This window comes from Nyctibius grandis, chromosome 5 (genome assembly GCF_013368605.1).
Source record: "Nyctibius grandis isolate bNycGra1 chromosome 5, bNycGra1.pri, whole genome shotgun sequence".
Taxonomy (NCBI): Eukaryota; Metazoa; Chordata; class Aves; order Nyctibiiformes; family Nyctibiidae; genus Nyctibius; species Nyctibius grandis.
Window position 1 is genome coordinate 46,701,153 of NC_090662.1, and position 19,991 is coordinate 46,721,143.

The following is a 19,991-nucleotide window of genomic DNA, read 5'->3' on the forward strand; positions in this document are numbered from 1 at the left end:
TCAGATCTCTCCTTGCTACTCTGTTCCAGCACGCTCAAGCCATCTGCTTGGTTTTCCTGCTGCATTTGGTCTCATTAGTCATGTTCACATCTATTTCAGGATGCTTAATTTCATTATACAGAGTATTATGCACTGTTCATCCCATAAGTGAGAGAGGTTCATTCAGCTTCCCAAGGGACTTGTAAAAAGGAGTTTTAAATCTCTAAGAAAACCTGAAAATTCTTGTTGAAACATGGATCATGTTTCACTGTTACCTTTATTAACATACCAAAACTTACCTTATTGGTTGAGTTATCCATCGTTTCCTGACTCCCAAAGGCTGACTGCTGTATCCTTAGAAATATTTGCTTCTAACTAGGATTTTTTAACACAATTGAGATCTTGACACAAAACTGTCATATTGGAAGGTTTCCTTTTCTGTGGATGTAGTTTTACTGCCTAGTAGCGAAGTTGCCTATTCTGAACAGAATGTGCTTGTGGCCATCCCTGTGAATATCCACTAGAAGTAGCAAAGTCATAAGCCTTTTAAAAAGCATCAGAATTCACAGAGGAAAGAGAGATCTGTTATAACGCCGAAGATGTAAAATCTCCGTTTGCGGCCATTGCTGAGTGCGCCCAGGCTTCTCTAAACTCCTAAGGCTGACTATGATAAATCCCGTGGAGTGACTCAATATACTTGTGTCGCAAGATGAAAAAGATAGAAAAAGAGTTTCCTGTGATGGCTCTTGATAGCTCCTCTGTGTGATGGGAAGGAACCAGCCTCAGCAATGAGAGCTGGGGCACTGCCGGGACCCCAGTGGGCAGAAGAGTAGCGGTATGGGAGAAAAACAGTCAGCATTGGGCTGAGGAGAGAGTGACTGAGGCTTGGTGGGCAAAGGCAATGGATTAACAGTCAACCTGGAGAATGGGAAGGGGCATAAAAACTGGAGATGGAGTGGGAAACTGTGACTGACCAGACAAAAAGAGTGAGAATTGGCAGGGAGCTCTAGGGAAGACATGTTTGATAAGGAATTAGATACCCGGACAGCAGATGTGGAGCTGCCAAAATGCTACCATTAGCATCAGCCGGTAATCCTAGCTGGAGAGAACTGGGAGTGCTTGAGAAATGAGCCAGGAAGGCAGGAAAATGGAATTCAGTGGGAACTGTGCTTGGGTATATAGGAACATACAGTATATACTACATGGTCTAAAGAAAAAAAAAGAGGGGAAAAAATGAGGATCCATTATTGGTGTAAAAAATTAGTGGATTTTTTTATCTTGAAAAAATTTCACCATGAAAGTCATAATTTTATTTTAAGAATGTACTCTATATGGTATATAAATTATACAGCATTCACAGAATTGGAGGTGTGGACCCTTTAAATTCCTTAAAAGAAACCCAACCTGGGCACTGGATAAGCATGGCCCCGCCTCAAAAAAAAAAAAGGTGAAAAAAAAAGGTGACTCAGAGACTGTCACAAAGTCTCAGAAAGAGGCTGAATTAAACTTTGAGTGCTTGACATTGCAACGATGTTCTTTTATTAATGCTGTGGATTGCATCTAATGAGTTTAATTTTACTTTGTTATTTTAATAAATAAATATATTCTATCCAGACAGCGACAAGGTACAAAATAATTGTTGACTGTGAAAGCCGGAACATTTTTAACCAGATTTTCCAGATATTTATTTCATTAAAACCCTAGGTCCTGGAGTCATTTGGAGATTTAGCTTTTCTTTTATTTTCTAATGGAAAATGGACATTGTGTGGTGGTGTAAATTCTTGTTGCCCCATGACTTTCGTGACTGTAAATTCAATGCAGTGCACCTTGGTGATGCCGGCTTTATTCCCTAAAAAATTAGAAGGCAAATTAGAGATATCCACATTTACAGAAAATTCCATCATTTTTACTGTTGTGGTTAACAATATTGATTTCCTAGTACTTAGGTAGTGAAAAATCAGAGCTTCTGAACTATTCAAAACATTTTTAATGAACTTTTGAGTTATGTAATGCTTTTGTTGTTTTTAAAGTATCTTTATTTCTAAGAATTTTTGCTGTTTTAACTATTACCGAGACCAGCAAAATGAAATCATGGTGGTATTTCATACTAAGGAAAATAATCAGAAGTGCTACATGTAAGATATGGGGAGTGAGGGCAGCTTTTATGGTGTATGATTAAGGTATTGGGCAAGGATTCGAGACATTTAAGGCTGAGAAGGTTCCTTAAACCAGGCTCCTTGTGTGACATTCAGCATATTGTTTAATTCTGTGTACCTCAGCTTCCATCTGTAGAGCAAATGTGTTGATATAGCTTTACTCCTATCCTTTGCCTGTCTCGGGGATTTGATTTATAAAAATATTAAAGATCTCTTAACAGTCTTGTTCAAATAACTTCCAGCACACTAAGCATTCAGTCTTCACTGGAGCTTCTAGTCAGAGCTGCGGGGAAAAAGCAACATGAATTCTCTTAATTTACCAGAATAGGAGACTCTATAGAAGGAAAATAGAAGAGCTGAGAAGAGGAAAAAAATGAATAATCTACAGTATAATCTGAATAGTTCTATAAAATTGTTCAAGTCTAAAGACTGTATTTACTTACGTCATTTTTGCCCCTTAATGCAAACTGTTTTGAATTTGTCTGGTTGTGTATAGAAGAAGTAAAAAATGTGCAAGTGTAAATCCATGTCTTTTTGGTATCAAAAGAATTCACTGAGCATGCTAGGTTAAGGAGTGTCGTGGGATACAGCAGCAGGCAAACACGACGTGTGTGATATCACTACAATTCACCATACTTGGCTCACTGATGAAATCTACAAAATTATATAATATAGGAGCACACTAAGAAAACAGTCCAAATGAGCCCGTGATGAAGAAAACTTGTTCATGGTTTTTTTTTTTTCTATGTATCTTAACAATCTGATTAACTCTCTTGATAATCAACTTCTGCCAATCAGCAGCTGAAGGGCACTGAATAAACCAAGTATGATTAAAGGAGTTTTTAAGCAGCAGTTTTTTGCAGGCAAAGGTGGAAAATACAGCTGCATAGGTACAGGCAAGTGTTTACATGGAATGTCTTTCTCTTAAAGGGAGAGAAGAAACGGGATTTTTTCTGGGCTGTGAAGAGACTAGAAACTGACTGACAGAGGCTTCATTCAAGATTTCCCTGTGAAAAGAAAACTACGTTGATGCCAGTCATATAAGGTATTTAAATAAACATGGATTCTGTTACCTTCCATACCCTGTTAAATGCTTTAATGCATGGTGCTTTCTGAGAAATGGAATGGAGGTAGTAAATAATTTAAAGAAATAGCTTTTTCTCATGTAAAGTCTATTAGATTAGTGAGCATATCATTTTGTGGTAATACATCATATTTCATACTGACATTAAAGATGGGAAAAAGCCGGTTTATATACATTTGTTGACTGTTCAGATAGTAGTTGTATTCCTTGCTTTCTCTCACCATCAACTTGCGTTTTATCAAATCCCAAGCTGTCATGGTTCGTTATCCATAGATGATCTTGAGCAGCCTTGCATCATAAAAATTATGCTGTGGCATCTGCCATTGTGCACCACTGTACAGATCACTTCTGAGTAAGGTTTGTCTTTGATGTATGCATTCAGTCATGTGTGTCCTTATATTTTTGCATGTTAATATCTTAAGCAACAGAAGCTGCATATATTACGTTACTGTGATTTTTCGTGTTGTAGATATGTCTACCGTGCCTTTTTACCTAACGAGTTCCATTTGAGTTAATGCTTGTACACCTCAGTCTGCACCAGGCAGTGACATCGCTTCTGTAGTCATTTTGTAAGCTCCTGTACCAGTGGTATAGACAGCACATTGAAATTAGTAGCTGTGATTATAGTATGTCTTGCATTCTAGATCCTGTATTTTGACTTCTCTGATTTTAGGAGCCAGAAATGAAATCTATGTTACGATTGTATTAACAGAAAGAAGTAATGTCCACATATAAATATATTTATTAAGAAAGCCTTCATTTCCTGTAAAGTAATTACATTGGTAAGAGACTATTACTCTTTTTTGAAAGATAATTAGTAAAAATGCACAGTGCTCATAGATATTAGTAAATAAAAGTCCTCTTCGTTCCTCTAATTTACATCTCCGTTTAACTGTTGTTGTAAGGGGAAAAGGAACATGTATTTTTTAGGGATATTCTAAGGTCATTTCACTGTTATTGTGTTTTGGTGATAAAACTGTTGAAAAATAATTTCTTATACTGCTACTGTTACTGCTTCATCTTAAATATTTGTTTCAACAATCAACAGTGAAAACTTATTACTACCCATTTTAGCTTTCTTTCAGTACTTCTTGACTTGATAGCTATTTGAAATTAATCAAAGAAGCTGTTTTTAGGAGATTGCATGGATATTTTTCTGAATATGTTAAATCTAAGTAGCGTTGCTTGCTATAGCCTAGATAGGGTGTCTTCACCCAGTCGCTTTGATGTTTTCTCCAGGGATGAGGAGAGTAAGAGAAACAATCTTGTTCTGTTAAGATTCCTTAAAATTGCCAGGCTTGATGCAATTTCAGTGAAACATTATGCTAAACCCACTCCTTTTAATAAAAGAAAAGAGTTTCTATATAGTCTGAAGATATTTGCAGGACTTCTGTTTGCATGTCATGGTTCCCATATACCAATTAATTGTTTATACTTGCAAGGGCTTCAAGGCTTCATTTGGTAGAGTTTTTTATGCTTTTTCTGTTTGTGCAGATATATTACAGGAGCTTGTGGAAGTGGAGATCATTCGCAGGTCAAATGAAAAGCAACAACATATGAAGACAATGAAATGTCAGGGCTCTTTTCAATGAAAGTTCACAAAACAAGTGAAAAGCCACCTGAAAATGCAAAGCAATATGTCCTCAAAGTAAAGTGTCCCCAAGAAAATAACTCACATGGAAAAATAATATTATTCTCTTCTGTTGTAGAGTAGATTGTTGTGGAGACTAACTCTCAATGTGTGACTTTAGTAGTGGCTTGTCATTCTGCCCAAAGCTTACCTTTTATTTTCAGTAATAAACACAGTACAGCTCTGTGCTGAAACAGGAAAAACGAGGAGAGAGAGCGAGATTGAAAAAATATTTTGTTTTCTAATTCCCCTGCATCTGTTCCTGTTCCACTAAAACTTGCAAATGAATTTTGATTGTAGTAGTAGTGTGTTCATGATAGTGATCAAATTAATTTCCGTCTCTGTTCACTATCATGTGTGTCTCGGTTACAGACAGTTTCTTCTGAGAATATGAAATACTGCCTACGAATGTGTCTTGGGAGTAAATCACCAATGTTATAATTCAAACTAATTTAAATGAAGGCAAATGTTTTGGGATCTGAAAGTTGAATTTCCATTTGAACAATAGCTTTGAGAACTTGCATGCGCATTTGACTGTCTCATGCCCTGAGGTGGATTGCTACTAAAGAGATTATCCACATATACCCATGAGCTACAAATAAGGTTCCACAGGAATGTGAAAATAGAATAAAAGTTGTCTGTAGGTAAATATGAAGTGGAAAAGCAAATCAAAGCAAAATGGAATGAGAATGAATCCAGGAGAGTTTAAAAGAATCTATACCGGGAACTTACGGATGCAACAAAACCTGAGGATCTGATGCACAAATCTGAACTAGAAATGCTTCTTTACTGTCATCCAAGTCACAGAATTTGTTTGGTAGGTCTGTCAGTGTTGTTGATGTCTATATAATACATTACAAATTGGGTCAAAGGGGATACTGTAATAAGCAGAGTCAGTAGGAGATATCTTCTGAGACTTTTTGGGTATTAGTAAGTGCTTACTGAAACACAGAATAATTGCAGATGGTTACGTGTTGCGAGGAGGCTTCCTATTTAAAAAATCCATTAAATTGATAAAAACATGTTAAGTGTTATAGACGCAATTTATCTTTAATACTACTTTCCATTTAGAAATATTTATGGTATGTGGATTTTGGTGCTACTTTTTGCTTGTATTTCATGATAGTAACAAGGATGAAAGCAGCTCTCCTATTACCGGAACTATTTCTATCACTGTAGTTGCTTTGGACATTCCAGAAATGCAGAGTGGTGCTCAGGTCAGCACTGAGGGAACCTCCACAGAGCGCAGAGGAAGGCTGTAAATAGTACCGGTCCAGAATTAGGAGGCTTCAGACCAACTAATCTCAGTGGTCTGACTCCGTTTAATTCCACAAACTATGCCAGTTTATAGCAAAACTCTCACAAGTTCTTTCTCCTTTTCTTGCCTTAGCAATATTTTGTTTCTAGCCCATTTATGAAAACAAGAAGAAATCCTGGAATCCTCATTTCATTCTCATGCTTGTAAAACTCCATTAACCATGATGGAGCATGTAGGACTACAAATAAAGTTCCACTTCAGTCAGTGAGTTTGGCTGGTGGAGAAAACTGGTGATTAATTTTAGGACTTATACTCAGCATACTTCAGTAAAAGAAAATATCTAATAAACTGATATTAAATATCGCCCCACAAGGTAGAGGTTGTTACCTATGTGTTCTGTAAATTGGTTGAGAAAAATTATGCTTTCCCAACTTGTTCCAGGTTTTTTTTTCTTTTAAATACTTTTAGTATGTTTCTGTATTTTCTGGTCAGCAAAGTCCCATCTACTGGAAAGATGTTCACATATTATCATGGGACTGTTCAAGAATCAAGGGCTAAAGCATTGTTGCAATGATCACCGAAATTATAGGTGAACAATGTCGCCACAGTTTGCAGACTTGTCTCAGAGCAAAGGCTGATAGACTGTAAACCTGTCTCTGAAAATAGAAATATTTGCAGTACTTCTTTTTCTTTTTCCTGTATTTTTTGACCTCTTTTTTTTTCTGAATGAACACTTCATGTCTTTCCTCTTTTGGGAGCCAACATTCCACTGATAAATGAAAATCCCTAGGCTGTAGATGGATGCATCTTGCCTCCTTTAACCATTTCCATCTTAAAGGTAAACCATTAAGCAACAGTGAAAATTAAATTTTACTTAGATCTGTGGTGCATGCACTCATTAAAAACAGGGAGAACAATAAATGCAAAAATTACTGTATTAATTTGTTGAAATTTATTAAACTGTATATGACCTCCTTAGCTGAAAGTAACTTCAACTATCTTATACCGGCAACATGGGCTGCAATGGGAGTTCTGGGTTTTGGCGACTGAGGATGAATCAGACATACCAAAGGCTTTTGGGGGGAAAATAAAATTTTACAAAGTAATATAGTTAAGTGCAGGTCTTACTCTCCCTATAAGAAAGAGAATAAAATTGCTGGTGCAAAAAAGGCTTCTTTCTTCCCACAGCGCTGCATTTATTGTGCTACAGTCTAAACCAGCAGCAACACATAAGCTGTTAAACAAAATGAGGACAATCAAACAGTTGTCTCACTGAGACAGAGGTGGTACTTGGAATCCTTACTGTTTCTCCCAGTCAGTCTCAGCATCAGTGATGGTCAGAAAATAGATGCTCATTCTCCTGCATATCTTTATGTAGGGGGACACACACATGCCTTGTCTTTCCTTTTTGGAAGGCAAAAAAGAAACTGAATACGCTTGGGAAAAAACTACACTCATGGGGAAATTATGCACCTACAAGCACACACCATACCTGGGGAGAGTATTGTGTTTTTTAACAGGCTGGATAAAAGGCCCACCAGATTAGTACAGGATGAAGCTAAGCAGCTGGCAAAATTCAAAACAGTTTCGAATTTATATGGTAATGAGAATTGTAACAATAAATTCTTGCAAGATTTTAGGGGGAAGAAAAAAACATATGTAGAGTAAAATAAATGGATAAGTGGGTATGATAATCTTTCATGGAATGAATTATGTTCCAGATAACTACTGCAGGAGACCATGCACATTTTTTTAAATAATCGGTGCTGCCATTTGTCAGAAAGAGGATACAAGATTAGGTAGACCATAAATTTAGTTTGGTTCAGAAAGTCCTCTGGTCCTATCACAGGTTTGGTCAAGTGATACAGAAAAAAATTTTGGCTCAAAAAAATCCCAACAGGATATTTCTGACTGTCTTTACATCTGAATGAATCAGGATGAACATTTCAAGAAACCTCATTGTAAAGGTAGGGGAAGAGCTGTGATCCAAGTCTAATAAGGATAGTTATTTTATGAGGTACATTGGAATCATGAGCCTGAAACAGTCCAAGGGTATAGTTTCATGACAGCATAAAACCACATTTTTGCTGGACGTGGTGATCTTGCGCACCCTTTTTGTTCCAGCACTAAAAGTTAGCAGGAGTTTTCAGCTAGATCAGCTTTATTGCTGTCACACAAGGAATAGTGCAGTGACGTGCATTGAGGAAGTAGGGCAGGGTCTTTTCTCTTTTGGCAGCAGCAAAGCCTCTAAGCAGGTTCTGAAACCTCTCCAGAACTTTGAGCCTTCACAGAAGGGGGCCAGGGGCGGGCAGTGTTTGCTGACACCACCACTTACTTTCTATGTACCAAATACTGCTCACCTCAGTAATAGCAAGCATGCATAGCATTGTAATGAAGAACGAACTTCAGTCACTTTCCTATAATTGAACTACCCAAATTAGTAAAAATCAGTTCCCAGATTTGATCCCCAAGTATGGTGGGTTGACCTTGGCTGGCTGCTAGGCCCCCACCCAGCCTTCTCAGCAGGATGGGGGAGGACATAAGATGGAAAAGCTGTGGGTCCAAGATAAAGACAGAGAGGTTGCTTACTAATTACGGTCACAGGCAAAACAGACTCGACTTGGGGAAGATTAATTTATTGCCAATTAAAATAGATTTGGGCGGTGAGAAACAAAGACAAAAACTAGAACACCTTCTTTCCCTTGTTCCGAGGCTCAACTTTACTTCTTCGTTCCCAACTCTTCTGCCTCCCCCAGCTGACCAGTGGAGGGGGTGGGGAAGGAGGGTCATGGCCAGTTCATAACACTTTGTCTCTGCTGCTTCTTCCTCCTCACACTTTCCCCCTTCTCCAGCATAGGGTCCTCCATGGGCTGCAGTCCTTCAAGAGCTGCTCCAACGTGGTCTCTCCATGGGCTGCAGCTCCTTCAGGGCATATCCACCTGCAGCGGCGTGGGGTCTTCCATGGGCTGCGGGGGACAACCTGCTTCACCATGGTCTTCTCCATGGGCTGCTGGGGAACCTCTGCTCCAGCCCCTGGACCACCTCCTCCCCCTCCTTCTTCTCCCACCTTGGCGCTTAGAGGGCTGTTTCTCACACTTTTTTCCGTCACTCCTTGCTGCCGGGCAGTGTTTTGCCTTTTCTTACATATGTTTTCCAAGAGGCGCTGCCACTGTGGCTGCGGGGCTGAGCCATGCCCTGCGGGGGGTCGGTTGGAGCCAGATGGAACCATCTGTGTCCGGCCTGGGGCAGCCCCGGCCTCTCCTCACAGAGGCCCCTGCAGCCCCCGCTGCCAGCACCTGGGCACCTGCACCCCGTACACCAGACTTTCTCTCAGTTTAAGCAGCCAGTGAAAGCAAAGGTCATTTTCTCAGGATAGTCTTGAGAAGCTAAGGGGTTTTTTCCTAACCTGATGTCAAGAGACACCTATTTTCCGGTAGTATAACAGTACTGATTGCACGGGTAAGTACAAACAGTATAAATCCCATCATGTATTTTAAGGTTTTTATTTTTGGCAGGGCTGTGCTTATGTTAGGATACAAAGTGATTTTCTATGTTATGTTCTTGTATTTATCCATTACTAAGTATGGCTGAAAATTTGCGCTAGAAATGCAAACTGGTAGGGGGTTTTTTTGCCACACTACAGTCTAGAGCCCGTCTGCCATGCAACGCAGCAAGTTCATTGCGCAGATCATGGTGTGACATGATTTTGCCTATAAGCTTTCATGTATGGCATTGAAAAGAAAAAAATAGGAATTATTTTCCTTCTTCTGAAATATTCAAAAGTTTCTGCCTTCCCTATCACTTTGAATCCAGTATTTGTCTGTCCCAGATGTGTAAAACGTGGAAAAGAGAGAAAAGGGTGCCAGAGGACAGGCGAGCCCCGGTGCTGGCAGGCTCTCCGCTGCCAGGCTGGAGGTGGACAGCCAGGTCTCCAGCTTGAGTCCAGCAGATCTGCAGTATCTCTTCTGGTGCCCACCTCTGCTTTTGGGACTTCCTGTTCTTTGGACTATTGGTTAGGACACTGTCCTGAGATAAATTCAGCCTCTGCTGTTCTCCTACTATTTTTTTGGTAAACTGGGTGAATACCCATTCATGCTTTATTATTTATAACTTCTGTCTCTCAGTGTCAGAAAGATGGTGGCCCAACCAGAGTGATACATTGTTCTTCACAGCATGACAAACTGGTTGGAACTGTTGGCACAAACAACTGGTTTATTTTGTTCGCACATTAAAAAAAGATGTGATATGAAACCTTGTATATTTTTAAAATACGAATTTTTATCTGTATCTGACAGATCGCATCACTATGAGAGATCCAAAATTTGTGGTTCTCTCTAAAATTTAATTATCTGACACATTCCAACAGCAGCTTGCCTACTACTGACATGTATAATTTCATTTTGTTCAAACTTCTTTTGTGTGTATGTCTCCTTGATATTGATAACAGTGGCTTGTGGTAATGCTTATCTCCCTTTGATTCTGAAAATGTAATAAAGAGGGAAAATACAAAGTAATAGCTACATGCATTAGTTAGGCAGACATCCATCGGGTCTTTGCATCAGACTTAGCTGTTTAGATATCTCAAGAAACAGAGAACATAAAAGCAGCTTTAGCATTGGAAATGTGCCCACAAAACCAAATAAATCGTCCAAACAAGGAATGAACCAAGACAGATCTTTGTTGTTTACTCGTGAGTTTCTTTGTTACCTTTTCCAGATAGTTTTCTGAACAAATTCTTAATTACTAATTGCCATAGTTATCTCTCTTCATAGCTACCATAATTGGATTTTTCAAGGTATGGGAGGCTTGGGTCCATTCCCCAAACTCTGAGGGATACAATGGGGATAGGAAGTCAATGCAAAGAGGGAAAATAGTCTTAATAATCTGTTGTTTACAGATAAGAGTAGTCAACTGGAAAAAAGCGTAGAATAGCAAACATGTAGAACACGATTTCATCTGTAAAAGAGCTAGGGGTGTAAATACAAGCAACTGTAGACACAACTCTTGCTTTGTAGTTTCCAATTTAAATGATTGAAAATACTGGATATTTATATGTAGAACATGTTCATATACATGACTTTGATCTGTACTTGTGGATAATGAAATGGACAGTAAGTACATCCTGGTGTACTCAAATGTACATATTGGGAGTATTGTGGGTAAGATGTAAATGTATCATAGAAAAATAGGAAATTTTGATGGTTTTTATGTTCCAGTATATACAGTGTTTTATTTGTACAATATTTGTTTGCAAGACACGATATTTTTTTTTAACATATATTTCTTGATCGTACACTGCTATATGTGCACAATGATCCTGTTACAGGGCTTTGACTTTGTAATGCTTGGTCTGAGCAGCCAGATTCAGTGCTGACTGAAGACTGCATGGAGAAACCTGTATTTTTCATTGGCAGGATATCTGATTTGATGAGAAGAACAATGGCAATCTGCTTTATATTGTGGGAAAACCAGAAGTATTTTTGGCTTTCTGATAGGCTGTCAATAGGCTTTGATAGAAGCAGTAAACAAGTTTAAGCTATGCTGTGTGCCACAGAAGAGTCTGCACGGTGTGACCTGCTTCTCAGGAGAAGCAGAGATAGAAACCAGGATTTTCTGCGCTCATCATATGATTGTTTAAAAGCTTGTATGAAAGAAAAAGCAAGGTGGGTACAGCTATGTGAAAACCATATCCCTGATGACTGGAGCAGAGGTGAGGAAGATGTATACCCACTGATCAGGGATTATGTATTTCCCTAAGCAGAGAAAGCTCATAGAGAGTAGCTAAGGCTGTTCGCATTTCAGTTCCCAGACCAGGTCCTGCTTGTGTGGTGACTTCCAAGTCGGTTATTATGTTATCGTCAACAGGGAACCTCCTGACCAAGGCACATGAGGCTGTGCAGCTAAAACTAAAATAAAAAGAGCTGAAACAAACAACTGTCACTCCTCATATACTCCGGGCAGTGTCCAAGAGAGGACATGTCATGCCCACTGCCCAGTGTCTTTTTTATGTATGCATATATAAGAGAGGATGGACGGGAGGATCAGTTATGGCAAGTGTCAGCACAGCCAGCAGGTGGGACAATCAAGGACATCTGGTATATTGGCTTTTGTAAGTAAGGTTTAAAGTGTACTGGAATAGTACTAAAAAGTCACAGAGGGAGCAGGTGGAGACAGGAGAGAGAGCTTCCATCTTGTCATGCCTTTCTATCTCCATGTTAGGAACAGATGGCTGCAGTGAAACGGGATTCCTTTGCATTTTGTAACTCTGAATGCCATTTTAAAAAAAAAAAACCACCTGTAGTTTTTGTGGAGAAATTACCCACACAGAGGTAGAGAATGCAGCTCTACTTTTCAGGGACAGAAGAAGAGATACATAACACATGGACATCCTTAGAATATGTGATTAGTTTTGGCAGGGAAGATGCAAGCTAGCTTTACAGTATTTTGTGAAAGACAGCTGTTACTACTTTTATTTGACAGCAGAAGTCTCACCTGCATCAGTTAGAATTTCCTTGTATTGCAGCAAATAACGACAGTTAAATAAGATTGACAAATTGTTTCAGCATAAACTTGAAAGGTATTGGCTGCAAAATTTCATTCCACTGCTGCAGAACTGTATGTAATTTATATACGAGGGTAGCCTGACATATTTGTAAGCTCAAACTCATCTTGCAACTAAACTGTTGTTTACAACATAGTAATGTACAGATTAAAAAAAATCTTTTCAATCCCTCTCTACTGCTGTGCATTCTGCTGCTTCTTTTTCCTCTAGCAACCAAACGGTTATTTCTGTATTAGTATGTTCTCCATATGTGCTGCTGAAAGAGAGATAGATTCAGATCATGCTACAGTGAACAATGTTTTAAAATGTGCATTTTTTTGTCATTTATAAACAGCATGGAAGGCAACCAACCTCGCAAGTCTCTGTCCTGTATTCTTGGGTGGAGAATGTTATATAGTAACTGTGAGAAACATATATTCATGCAGGCAGCTGTATGTATATAATGCAGGCTCATGCTTACGGCTTCTTGCATGCGTTTGTTCTTGAGCAGCACAAGGAAGCTGGATAGATAATGCTAACCTGCCAGTTATTCAGTCAGTTTGGTGCTTGTGAGTCAACCGCTTCCATTACAAATGAATACATTCTTCGTAAAAGGGAAGGACATGGAAGACATTATTTTGAGTGGGGTAATTTTTACATAAACTTTGCCATCCTACTGTTTTGCATGTCTGTATAAGACTTCACTTACTGTTGTGTACTAGCAACCTGCAATTTGATGACACCATTTGAACAACTCTTCATGTTGTTTTGTCGACAGTGACATAGGATATGCTATTAATCCAGCGTTTGGGAAAAAAAATTGAGATCAAAAGTTAACAATGGCACAGTAACAGTGGCACTCTGAATAAATTGGTTTGAATAAAATGTAAGCTGATTTAAACTCTTTGTCCATGGAAAATTTGAAATAGTAAAATGTTCAAGCATACAGGTGTGTACGCGTTAAGGCCGTGTTCTGCCACTTCTCAAACGATCACTTCCTCCCAGTTGGGTGGTGGCAGCAGAACTCAGCAGCCCTTCCTGGCCTTTAATACCACATTTTGAGAGGTACGGGTGCCTTGTGGGGGATCTTCTACATAACTTGTGTCTGGGTGTATTCTTTTGAATGTGTAAATTCCATGATCGGGTATTTCTTGGATTGCAAACTCTTTACAGGGAGGGAGGATGTTTTACTCATAAGTAAGTAATTTCCAGTGAAATCCAGGAGCTCCTTTCTCGTTCCAAATACAGGTTAGCAGTGATTGAATTGTGTTTGACATAGGCATCACAGCCAGCCCTTCTGATCTGCCCTGAGGTTTACAGCTTACGATATGTGTCTACAAATTTGTAGCATAAAAGCATCCAAAATAAGTTTTCTTAATCAAATTCAAGTGTTGTATACAGATCTTGTGGAAGGATGACACCTTGAAATACACATTGTATCCTACCTGAGAATTGTTGAGCTTTTGCATGTTTGTTTATGTTGATTTTAGTGGAACAATTTGTGAGTTAAGATGCTAGCTAAATACACTAGTCACTGTCAGCAACTAAGGAACTCAGTGCTTGGCTAGGACTGGAGTTAAATCTGAATCTAGTTAAAATTGCAACATGATGTTCATTAGCTTCAGCAAGGGTAATTTCTGAGATAAAGTGTTGCTCTCACCCAACGTGTTAAATAAACAGTTGGACTAAGCAGGTGGTGGGCAGAGATCAATGACATTCCATTAAATAATAGGTAATTTCTCAGTAGGAAATTACTCACATTCCCAAAAAGGGTCACATACCAAATTTCTTATGGTGGTTTATAGTTGTAAGAAATCTGCTGGTCAAGGATGTGTGCTCTAGAAGCATGAAGAGGCAGAAAACCTTACAGACATTTTGAAGGGTGGTCTTGTTTATTCTGGTATACTTCAAGGCTTCAGTGTGCTTGCTGGTGCACGCATATAAGGTCTCAGCTTTATACTGAAGTTCACCACTAACTTATTCATATGATGAATGTTTCACAGTACTATTCTGAAATACCACCCTTACATATGATATTAAGTCTATAGAAGATTGACTTCTTCATATACTTTTGTCTGCTTACATAGGATTTTGTGGGAAAAAAAGTGTAATGGATAAGGATGCAGATATGGATACATTACTCGGCCTTTTTTATTAAATCTTGTATAAAGCCCTTCATATAATTTGAGGAAAAAAGTCCATTACCTTTGCTTTTTGTTTAGCCATATCATGGCCTATTTCACATTGAAAGCAGAAGTGTCAATGTTGGGAGTTGTTTTCCCAACATTTCCGATTTAGTTGTTTCGAGTTTTTCATGCTGTATTTTTTTTGTTCTGTATCTCAAGCTGAATTCAGCAGTTCCTGAAGTTGTTCTTCCACTAATATGTAACCTAACAGTGGATTGAAGTGACATGACTTGAGGAGGGATGGGTTTGTGTCTTGACCCTTCTGATAGATGGTGTCTTCCCTGAGAACGTTGAGTCCAACCTGTTCATTTGACTTAGTCTGTCTTTGGTTTGCCAGCATGCATTGGTGTTAAAAACTGGTTGGCATTTCGGGAGCTGGCAAATGAGACCATCAGTTGTCCTTGCCTGGAAGGTAGGAAAAACTATCTGAAGAGCAGGGTGGAGGGCTGCAGGTGATTATACTTTCTGCCATCCAGTTATTTTATCTAGCCATCACAAGTACGTGAAACTGGATAAGACTTCCTGAATTTTTAAACACGAATGGTTGTTTATGTCTGTAAACATTCCTGTCTTGATTTGATAGTATGTTGCACCTACCCAACATGGTAATTTACAGAAGACAGCAAAAACAGTCAGATATAATGGGATATGAATGAAGGGTAAGAAAAAAATAGATAATTGTAATAGATAAATAATAGCTCATTATTCTTTCCTGAGGTTTTTACAGATATATATGATAGATACAGATGGGTCTAGATGTTTTTTTTGGGGGGGAGACTTCTATTCCATTTTAAAAATATAAGAATGTGTAATTTGTATGGATTAAGATGAATGGTAGGGTTAATGAACAGGTTTGCATTAGAAAATGTCAAGGTTTTTTAATTTTTCTTTAAGTAAATCTTCTCCTTTAATGATCTATATAATAAAAGAATTTATATTTTTAGGATGCAGGGCACAGCAGAAAATTTCCAAATTATTATTTTATAAATCTAGTACTGTTATGATACAAAAATGCTTAATTAAAACCACATTAAAATAGTTTTACTCTGGATGCAAATTTTGGAAGAAATTGTACGGAAAAAGTCAGTTTCATAAGGGAATAAAACATCTCAGAGCAGTGTCCCAATAGGTTATTTGGAGTAGTAAATTAAAACTCGCCATGCCGTATGCTTTCTACTCATTCTTCATAATTTGCTTTCATGAATAACTTTGTCTTGTAGATATGGTTTTGGAGAATGAATAGGAATATATTTCTAGCTTCAAGATGAAAGATTGAGTATGCTGCATCTAACCCTCAAAGACTAATTTCTGCCTATGCCTATTTTTGAAAGTGTGCTTAGAATAATTTTTTTTTCAGTAACTTCTGTTTGCTGATCTTGGAACTATGTGGCTCTTGAGCATCAACTTCAAAATTCAGGTGATTATACTGTAAACAATCTGATTCTGTATTTATTGAGTTGCCCTGAACTCTTGCCTCCAGCTGATTCAATTTATATTCCATGTCAACATTAGCAGTGCATGTAGTATGGCCTTGCTAAACACTATGTTTGTTTGATGATTACATTGTCCTTGCTGCTAAATTCTAAAAGAGACTCAGAAGAATGTCTTGTCCTTTGCCCATCCTTAGAAACCTGAGGAAAGTAGTAACAGAAATTAAAGTTCTTTCCAAATCATTAATTTGTTCATTAAAATAGTGTTTGTGTCTCTGTGTGTGTATATATTGAATACTTCTATAGTCGCATTTTTTTCCATGTTTGCAGAAAAGGGGGAGGTGTGTGTACATTTGTAGAGAGAGATGTTTCCATTTGTTCATGTACTTATGTGTATATATATGTATCGGTATGTGGCAATCTTTAGCAGTCTGTTGATTATATAGGGATAAAATTGGAGTCAATAATACAGAAAACAGGTAGTTCTTAATTTTTGTAGTAGATTTCAAAACAAGTTCAGCAACGGGAGTATCCACTTCAAATAAGTGTGAAATAAAAGTACAGCATTTTGTAGGAGCTCACTTTTCTCTTAGATGGGCTTCACAACATTAAATAGTGGTACGCTATCTAATACAGTGCTAGCATTCAAGGTACTTTGAATTTTAGACTGTGTAAACATTAAACCTACCTTTTTAAAGTTTAAAGTGAAGAGGTGCCTACATCCGGTCTAGCTATTAAGCAGCCACTCAATTTACATTTGACAAAAAAGTAAACGTGAAATATGAATCCAGTAATGTGTAGCTAATTACGATGTCTATAAAGGAAAAAATGTTCCATCTAATTTTTTTTCTTTTTTAACATTGTCATTTTGTTTGCAGTGTAATGAGAATTGTTCACATGTTTATGAGCAGAAACTCAGTAATATTTTCAGTGAGTGGGGAGCAAGAAAGAGCCAATATTGTCTTGCATCTACTGAGAGTTCCAGCCTCTAAAAATATTTTACAGGTAGGGATAACTTTTTGTAGACTGCATGGGGCCATTCATAATGTTTAGGGAGAAGACTACTACCTAGTATGAAATAAGAGTAGCAGACAAAATATATGAAAAGGTTTGTGGATACAGAAGTATTAGAAAGTGCTAACTAATGCACAGATAACACCAGATCCCTAGTGGTATCGACTGTCAGAGTTGTACATCACTCACTTTTAGAAGCATTTTTTCTTCATTTCTTTCTCTAGCAGATGGTATTTCTTACTAGCAGTGCTTCTCATAGGGAAGTATTTCTAATCTGATTTAGTTTTTCCATCTCATTTATAATAATAATCTTACTTAATGATCTGTACTTAAAGCCAAGTTTGTTTTTCTTCACTCTTCCTCTTGTGTGTTCTTTTCCTTTCACTTTAACTGATTGTAGTTAATTTTTAATTTGATGTACCAATACCTCTGTCTTTGTGAATATCTGGCAGCTTTTGTTGTGAGTGTTATTAAAGATAAGACTGCATCTGAAAAGAAAGCTTTTCAAATCCCTTACACACTTTTTCCCCATAGAGACAAAACTTCTGTCTGGCTTTTCTCTTTGTATGGTAAACCCTTACTCACCTTCCTTACCTCTGAGTATTTGTGAAGTATCAAATACACTCCAGAACAAGGAGATGTAAAAATGTCCGTGAATTGCTTGTCCTTGAATTACAAGGTTTCTTGCTGTTAATACAATTAGAATAGTCTTCTAAAACAAGCAAAAAAGCTTATATTGGAGCATGAAATGGATTTTTTAGAAATTATATGAATGTGGTTATGTTGAGACTAATAAAGATCACATTGTTTGGGAGCAGCTTGAAAGAATTTACAAAATGAAGCACAGAAAGAGAAATGATGATTTTTGGTAAGACTGTTGAATGTATAAGAAACAAGATCTGCGGAGCAGATTAGGAGAGGCTTACAACAGATGAGCAAGAGTTGAGAAGAAGGCAAGATGATTATGATTACCAGGAAAGAAAGAAGTTAGGCTGTGGTCGGTGTTTTTCACTTTGAAGAGAAAAAGTGCTGTTTATTTGTTTGATTTTTGTAAAGAAGGAAGAATTTAAGTGAAGGCCAAGAGCCACAGCAGAAACTTTCCTATTAATGAGATTAAGCACTGAAGAAGAGATGAGCCAGAATATGGGTAAAGGATTTAGAGAAGTCTACGTTGTTCTGGACTAGCCATCATAAGTTTGAGCTGTGAACAGAGCACTTAGAGTAATGCATTGGAAAGGAAGTCAAACATGCGAACAGGGAACTGTCTGGTTGTGAAAAAGAGATGAGTGTTGACTCACAAATTATAGCTGAATCCACATAATATTCACCAGAGATAAGATTAGATGGTAGGAGAGTCCAGTACAGTAGAGAAAAGAAACTATAAGGCAAAAACTGTATGAGTGAAAACTAAACTACAGGACCATGGAGTCTGAAATGAGCGTAGGCAGTAATACGAAAGGCTGTAGAGGTGTTAGGATTGCAAGATTTAAGACTTGGATAAGGATTGATCAGTGTAGTAGAAAACACTGGTAAGGAAAGCACAGGACATATATTTTATAAGGAGGATGTAAAACTCTTAAAAACTTAAAAATGCTTCAGAAAGGTAAGGGATGAAGATAGGGCTGTGAGATGAACAGTAAAATGGCAGATGGAGTTGAAGATCCTTTAGTTTAGAATGCATGTGGACCAGTAAGCAGAATCAGATATTATTGATAAACTGGATGGAGTAGGAGCAATGGATGGAGTCAGATAATCTAAGCATGGTAGTGTGATGAGCAACAAGTAGGGCAAGAGGAGGATGGTTTAGTCAGTAAACACAAAAATAAATTAAAGAAAATGCAAAGGAGAGAAGAAGTCTAAGCCTATTGGATTTTCTTTCTGTTAAAAGCCTGAGATCCTGAACAAGTTACAAGAAGAGATGGTACTGTAGTAGGTCCTGCTTTTCAGTGTTCATCCATGAAAAGAAAGTTTTGAAATACTGAACAGCTATTGTGTGGTTAAAGATTCAGGCATATAATGTGCAAAGCATTTGACACTGTCCCACATGACATCCTTGTCTCTAAATTGGAGAGACATGGACCTGACAGATGGACCACTCGGTAGATAAGGAATTGGCTGGATGGTCACACTCAAAGAGTTACGGTCAATGGCTCGATGTCCAAGTGGAGACCAGTGATGAGTGGTGTTCCTCAGGGGTCAGTATTGGGACCTGTCCTGTTTAACATCTTTGTCGTCGACATGGACAGTGGGATTGAGTGCACCCTCAGCAAGTTTGCTGACGACACCAAGCTGTGTGGTGCGGTCGACACGCTGGAGGGAAGGGATGCCATCCAGAGGAACCTTCACAGGCTTGAGAGGTGGGCCCGTGTGAACCGCATGAAGTTCAACAAGGCCAAGTGCAAGGTCCTGCACGTGGGCCCAGGCAATCCCAAACACAAATACAGTCTGGGCGGAGAATGGATTGAGAGCAGCCCTGAGGAGAAGGTCTTGAGGGTGATGGTTGATGAGAAGCTCAACATGAACCGGCAATGTGTGCTTGCAGCCCAGAAAGCCAACGGTATCCTGGGCTGCATCAAAAGCAGCGTGGCCAGCAGGTCGAGGGAGGTGATTCTCCCCCTCTACTCTGCTCTCGTCAGACCCCACGTGGAGTACTGCGTTCGGCTCTGGGGCCCCCAACATAAGAAGGACATGGATCTGTTGGAGCGAGTCCAGA

At 38.5% G+C, this 19,991-nt stretch overlaps 1 protein-coding gene across 1 annotated transcript in view; it reads left to right on the forward strand.

Annotated features, from left to right (window-relative positions):
- Positions 1–3,115: 3,115 nt before the first annotated feature.
- SYT1 (synaptotagmin 1) overlaps positions 3,116–19,991 on the forward strand; it is a 289,650-nt gene continuing 272,774 nt past the window's right edge. The window contains exon 1 of the mRNA XM_068401570.1: positions 3,116–3,180. The gene's annotated coding sequence lies outside the window, so the exon portion shown is untranslated. The remainder of the gene's footprint in view (positions 3,181–19,991) is intronic.